Source organism: Carlito syrichta, unplaced genomic scaffold, assembly GCF_000164805.1.
Source record: "Carlito syrichta isolate Samal-C Ts95f unplaced genomic scaffold, Tarsius_syrichta-2.0.1 Scaffold115625, whole genome shotgun sequence".
Lineage (NCBI taxonomy): Eukaryota > Metazoa > Chordata > Mammalia > Primates > Tarsiidae > Carlito > Carlito syrichta.
The window spans coordinates 26,904-33,407 of NW_007059721.1; the positions used below are offsets into that span (position 1 = coordinate 26,904).

Here is a 6,504-nt window from a genome sequence, read left to right on the forward strand (position 1 = left end):
CTCAGGCAATCCACTCACCTCAGCCTCCCAAAGGCGCGGGATGACAGGCTGAGCCACTGAGCCCGGCCAGGTTTTCTTTTTAATGTTAAAGACATCATCTCACTCTGTCGCCCAAGCTGGAGGCCTGGCACGTTCATGCCCATCACAGCCTCAACCTGCTAGTCTTAGGTAATCCTTCCCCCTCAACCTTCCAAGTAGCTGGAACCACAGGCGTGCATCACCACGCCTGGCTAACTTTTTGACTTATTGTAGAGATGAGGTCTCGCCAAGTTGCCCGGGCTGGTCCTGATCCCCTGGGCCTAGGCAGTCCTCTTGCTTCAGCCTCCTAAAGTGCTGGGATTACAAGTGTGAGCCACTGCACTTGGCGATTTTGTGGCACTCTTTTTTTTTTTTTTAGAGACAGGACTTGCTGTGTTGCCCAGGCTGATCTTGAACGCCTGGCCTCAAGCGATCCTCCCGCCTTGGCCTCCCAAAGCACTGGGATTTCAGGTCCGCTTAGTGTTTATAGCGATGCCTCCTTTTTTACTCATTTGTGTCCTAGTGAATTAAGCTACGAAGTTAGAACTTCAGGTACCTCTGGCATGGGAGGCTCGGGAATGGACGTGACTGGTTCTTGCAGGCAGTGACCAACTCGAGGATGGAAGCGCAGCCTGTGGCCCTGGAGGCCATGAACGGTCAACTTGCCGGGTCCTCGCCGGCCTGCAGCCGGGAGGGAGTGGAGGGCGCTCCACCACCCTGTGAGTTGGCGGGTGGAGGTCCCGTGGCCCCTGAGGCCACCAGGGAGGGGAGTGGGGAAAGACAGGCTTCAGGGTTGCAGGTCTGCCACTCAGCGATACCTTGGGGCGGTCACTTACCTCTTGGTCCGAGAGAGACAGTTCAACAAAGTCAGCAAACCTCTGGGGCACCTGTCAAAAGCCAAGCTGTGTGGCGAGAAGGGAGCAGCAAAACCTTCCTGGGGTTGTTGCCGGGATGGGAGTGTGTGCATGTGTGTGGAGCACCCTTGTCACATCCAAGAGAAGGACGCCTGCCTTTGCGCTCTGCGATCCCTCCCGTGGGGAATCAGGCCGGAGAACTGGTTGTCTGCTGCTTGGCACGTTGTCAGGGCTGGTTATCGCTGATTACCATGACTGCTGTGATTATTCTGAGTCACTTGCCTGGCCCTCCTCTTAGGGGCCTCTTCTCAGGTGTCCTGTGATTTTCCACTTTTTTTTGAGTTGGAGTCTCACTCTGCCTCCCAGGCTGGAGTGCAGTGGCACGCTCACATTCTCCACAGCCTTGATCTGCTGGGCTCAGGCGATCCTTCTGCCTCAGCTTTCCAAGTAGCTGGAACTACAGGCACTCACCACCATGTCCGGCTAATTTTTTGATTTATTATAGAGATGAGGTCTCACCAAGTTGCACAGGCTGGTCTTGAACCTGTGGACTCAGGCAATCCTCTCACCTTGGCCTCCCAAAGTGCTGGGATTATAGGCGTGAACCACCGTGCCCGGCCATGATTTTTCACTTTAAATGAGGTATAGAATCCTTTTTTTTTTTCTTTTGAGTTGAGATCTCACTCTGTCAATCACTGCTCGCCACAGCCTCGATCTCCTGGTACTACAGGTGTGCGTCACCACACCTGGCTAATATTTTTAATTTTTTGTAGAGACGAGGTCTTGCCATGTTGCTCAGGCTGGTCTTGAACTCCTGGGGTAAAAGCAATCCTCCTGCCTTGGCTTCCCAAAGTGCTGGAATTACAGGCGTGAGCCAAGGCACCCGGCCTTTCCCCTTTCCCTCCTAAATGTTTTTCAGGAATTGAAGCCAGAAAAATGAGAAAGTCCTGGGGAGAAAGGACTTAGCAGGCAGCATAAATACAAGGTTAATTTATGGGACTGTGGTTACGGCACTAGGAAATACCTGATCTCTACTCTTGTTGCTGTAAGGATTATATTGGGGACACCCCCTTCTTTTTAGCCCAAGGCAATGATGTGTTTCCCTAGGAGGCCTCCCTTAAAAGTAAACTTCTGGCTGGGCTCGGTGGTTCAGCTTGTAATCCCAGCACTTTGGGAGGCCGAGGTGAGTGAATTGCCTGAGCCGGCGGGTTCAAGACCCGCCTGGGCAACTTGGTGAGACCTCATCTCTACAATAAATCAAAAAATTAGCCGGGTATGGTAGCGCGCGCCTCTAGATCCGGCTACTTGGAAAGCTGAGGCGGAAGGATTGCCGGAGCCCAGCAGGCAAGGCTGCAGTGGCCGGGAGCGGCCACTGCACTCCAGTCTAGGTGACAGAGTGAGACTCCAACTCAAAAAAATAAAAAAGTAAACTTCTTCCAGTTGGTTTCCTAAAGTTGCAGGTCTAATTGTCAGTACCGTGTTGGAAGTCAACAGTGCCCAGGGTGACCTTCTAGGAGGTGACCACAGACCTGTTACCTCTGGCTACGTAGAAGTATGATTTTTTCCTTTGTTCCTTCCAAGAGTGAGTTTGCTGAGATGGTTTATGACACCCCTGGCTGTCCTTGGGGAGTCAGGTCTAAAGACCCCCTTAGACACCCTGGTCCTTGGATCTCTGGTGCCTTGTAGAAAATGCTGTAGTATTTGCATATAACCTATGCAGTCCCTCCTGCATGCTTTAAACTTGCTGTAGGTGATTGAATGATGGGGGCTGCTTTTATTTATTTAATTAATTTTTTTTTTTTGAGTTGGAGTCTCACTCTGTCACCCAGGCTGGAGTGCCCTGGCACGCTCACGGCCACCCCAGCGTCGACCTGCAGGGTTCCGGCGATCCTTCTGCCTCAGTCTTCTAAGTAGCTGGAACTACGGGTGCTTGCTACCAGGCCTGGCTAATTTTTTGATTTATTGTAAAGACGAGGTCTTGCCGAGTTACCCGGGCTGGTCTCGAACCCACGAGGTCAGGCAATCCACTTGCCTTGACCTCCCAAAGTGCTAGGATGACAGGCTGAGCCATCGAGCCTGGCCATGGGGCTGTTTTTACATCAGTGCTTCGCCAATCTTACAGCACACACAAGTCACTCGGGATCCTGTTGATATGCAGACGTGATTCGGTAGGTCTGGGGCGACGCGTGACATAGTGTAGCTCTCTTTGTTTTGTTTTGAGTCGGGGTCTCACACTGCCACCCAGGCTGGAGTTAGTGGCATGATCAGGGCTCATTGCAGCCTCAAATTCCGGGGCTCAGGTGATCCTCTTGTCTCAGGCCCCGGAATAGCTGGGACTACAGGCATGTACCAAATTTTTAAACTTAAAAACATTTTTTTTTTTTATAGAGATGAGGTCTTATGTTGCCCAGGCTGGTCCTGAACCTGTGGGCTTAAGCCATCCTCCTGCCTTGGCCTCCCAAGGTGCTAGAATTACAAATGTGCGCCACTGTGCCCAGCTGAGATATTGTAGCTCTCACCAGCTCCCAGGTGGTGCCCCTGCTGGAGTTCCACGGACCAGGATTCTGCACCTTAGAGGCATCATTCCTCTTGATGGGCTGGAGTAGAGGCTAAAAAGTAATTGTTAGATTTAATGTCCATTACAGTTGTAAAGAACGTAGAAGGTATCCCTGGACTCCAGGGTCCAATAATTCGTCACTGAAGGTAGGTGACAAGAGGCTAACCCTGGCGGCCTTACCAGGCCTGGGGTCCTTTCTACTTTCCGTCTTCTCACCAGGTTGTACTCCAGAACTGGATGTCCCCTCCTGCCCAGGTTTCTAGTCCTGAAAAGCTGTCAGTTCACCAGCAGGGGAATTGAAAACCAGGGAGTCATTAAAAACAGAGAGCGATTTTCTGTCACCTGGCGTGGAAAGCTGTCCAGCGACTGTGCAGGGAGGGGACTGCAGCGGACAAGTCCTTTCTCCTGTTATGAGGCTGCTTCTTTGTTTAAGCCTGCAGTTTCGTTAATGACATTGTAAAAAATCAATAATGCTATTTCCATCTTGGGGAAAAAAAAAACCCAAAGCAAACAATAGAACAAAGTTAAGCCACTGCTGAGTCAAATATGGATGAAAGCAATTAGGAGTCAGGACCGTGGCCAGCCCTGTCCCCGCTGGGCATGTTCACATTTCGAGAGTAGTCGGGGCCGGGCACTTTGGGAGGCTGAAGCGGGAGGATCGCTTGAGCCCAGGAGTTCCAGACTAGCCTGGGTAACACAGCCAGACCTCGTCTCTACAAAAAAAGAGTAGTTGTGTATTCTCGCCAACCGAGGTCTGTTGTGCCTTAGAAATAAATTGCAAAGGAGGCCAGGTGCAGTACTTAGGGAGGCCCAGGTGGGAGGGTTGCTTGAGTCCAGGAATTTGAGACCTGCCTGGGCAAGATAGCAAGACCTTCTCTCTACAAGAAATAGAAAAAAAAAATTAGCCAGACATGGTGGTGAATGTGTGTAAGTCCCCGCTAGCTACTCAGGAGGCTGAGGGGGAAGGATCGCCTGAGTCCAGGAAGTCGAGGCTGCAGTGAACCATGATGGTGCCACTGCTCTCACTCAAAAAAAAAAAAAGAAAAGAAAAGAAAAGAAAGAAATTGCACAGGGCTTGCAAATAAGAAGTACTGAGGACATGTGAGGGACTGGTGGCATGGAAGGTGCTTGGCTCACTGACGTGGGCAGGTCCTTCCCAGAGATTCCGTTCTTTCCTCCCCAAGCGCTGGCTGGTGACACCTCCACTTTCTTTTTAAAAAATTTTTAATTTTTAAAAGATGTGGGGTACAACTCAGGGCTGGGTATACAAATGTTCATTATGCTGGTACCCTTGTTGATGAGGTGTGCTCCCGCCATCCCCGACAGATTCCCACTACTGCCACTCCCGCCCCCGCCCCCGGCAGTTTCCCGTTACTGCCAATCCCTTTCTTACAGTATTACGATAATTGTTCAAGGTCCGCTTGAGTGAGAACATGTGGTACTCAGTTCTTTGTTTCTGTGATAGATCACTCAGTATGATAGACTCTAAGTCCATCCAAGGTGCTGCGCAGTCCATAATTTGGTCCTTCTTTATGGCTGCGTAATATTCCATCGTGTATATGTACCACATTTTTAAATTCAGTCCTCTTTTGACGGGCAGCACAGTGGGTTGGCACCTTCACTTTCTAGACCTCTGAAGCCCAGAGAAGTTGTTCTCTGTGACCACACTCTGATCCTATTAGGGTTTGAACTCCGGGCTGCCGACTTGGCAATCGACCTCTTGGGACTCCTGGACGTCCAGGTGATCACCGAATCTTCTCTCCTCTCTCGTAGGCGGCTGAACCGGAACCAGCTGCACACGCTTCCGGAGCTGCTGTTCCAGAACAACCAGGCTCTGTCGAGATTGTGAGTGATGGATGCCGTGTGGCTGGAACTTTCTCTCTGTGGTTTCTTCTCTCCCCCGGTGGGAGGAGCCGTGTTGGGTTGGGGGCCTCTACTTTCCCTTGACCTTGGCTCTGTGTTCCTCACTGGGCAGGCGTGGTTCAGGGCAGCAGAGGCCGGACCCTTTCCGCAGGAACACTCTGTGGGGGACCTGGGAGAATCCGCAGTTCCTTCAAGTCTGTGAGCTGCCCCGACGGTGCGGGCTCCAGGGTGTGCCAGGGCGGGCATGCTGACTGCCTGCGATGTGAGCCCCTATGGGGCCTGCCTCGGGCTGCAGATTTATTCATTCGATGAAGCCCTTCTTAGTCTGCTTCTAACTTTGGGCTCGTTCTGCTTTCTGGGGTGACGCGGTCTATGGTTACGGTAGAACTGACTCCCGGAACGTGAGGACACAAGTTTATTTACGCCGGTGGGCCCAGGGGGTTCATGCCTAAGTCCTGGGACCGCGTCTACTTGTGAACTTTGCTTATATCAGGTTTACATGTCCACGTACGTGCAGTTTACATTTTTGTGTGTGTGCTGTGTGGCTCAGGCGGTCACCAGGCCTTAAGCAAGCAGATATTGTGAGGAGAAAAAATGGTTCAACAGGGACCTCCTTCCTCCCGACCATTGTTATGCCCCTTTTGGCTTCCGCCAGCTGACTTGCCAGTTCACTGTGAGGTTATTAACCATGGCGTAAAGGCATATTTTTATTTGCCGCCAGTGTCCTTCTTCTGAGTTTAAAGAATTACTGCTAATTCTGCTGCCCCGTGATGTGCTGAGTGTGTCTGTAAATGTTCTTCCTTGGATTTCGCACTGTTGGATCTGAGTTTGGACAGCACCTTCGAGATCATCTGAGAAATCTCTTCTGCGGCTCCTCAGCAAGTGATCCTGCCGTCTTTGCTTGGTTACCTCTGGTGGTGGGGAGTTCACCCCCTCCCCAGGCAATCACTTCCATTGCTGGGCAGATTGGCAAATGAGAAAGCTCTTCGTAACTCAAGTCTGCTTTCTGATGATGTCCATTTCTCTGAGCGTTGCTGTCTGCAACTACCTGGAACGGCCGCGTGCTCGTGTTAGGTTTTTGAAGGGCCATCAGGTTTTGAGTTTTGAGTCCCCTTAAGAACCACTGGCAGCCTGGCTCGGTGGCTCAGCCTGTAATCCCGCGCCTTTGGGAGGCTGAGGTGAGTGGATTGCCTGAGCCCGTGGGTTCGAGAC

At 51.5% G+C, this 6,504-nt stretch overlaps 1 long non-coding RNA gene across 1 annotated transcript in view; it reads left to right on the forward strand.

The window, feature by feature from the left end:
* Positions 1–5,280, forward strand: part of LOC103275540 — an 11,670-nt gene extending 6,390 nt beyond the window's left edge. Inside the window, exon 3 of the long non-coding RNA XR_505319.1 lies at positions 5,203–5,280. This is a non-coding gene — a long non-coding RNA (uncharacterized LOC103275540). The remainder of the gene's footprint in view (positions 1–5,202) is intronic.
* The last annotated feature ends 1,224 nt before the right edge of the window (positions 5,281–6,504 follow it).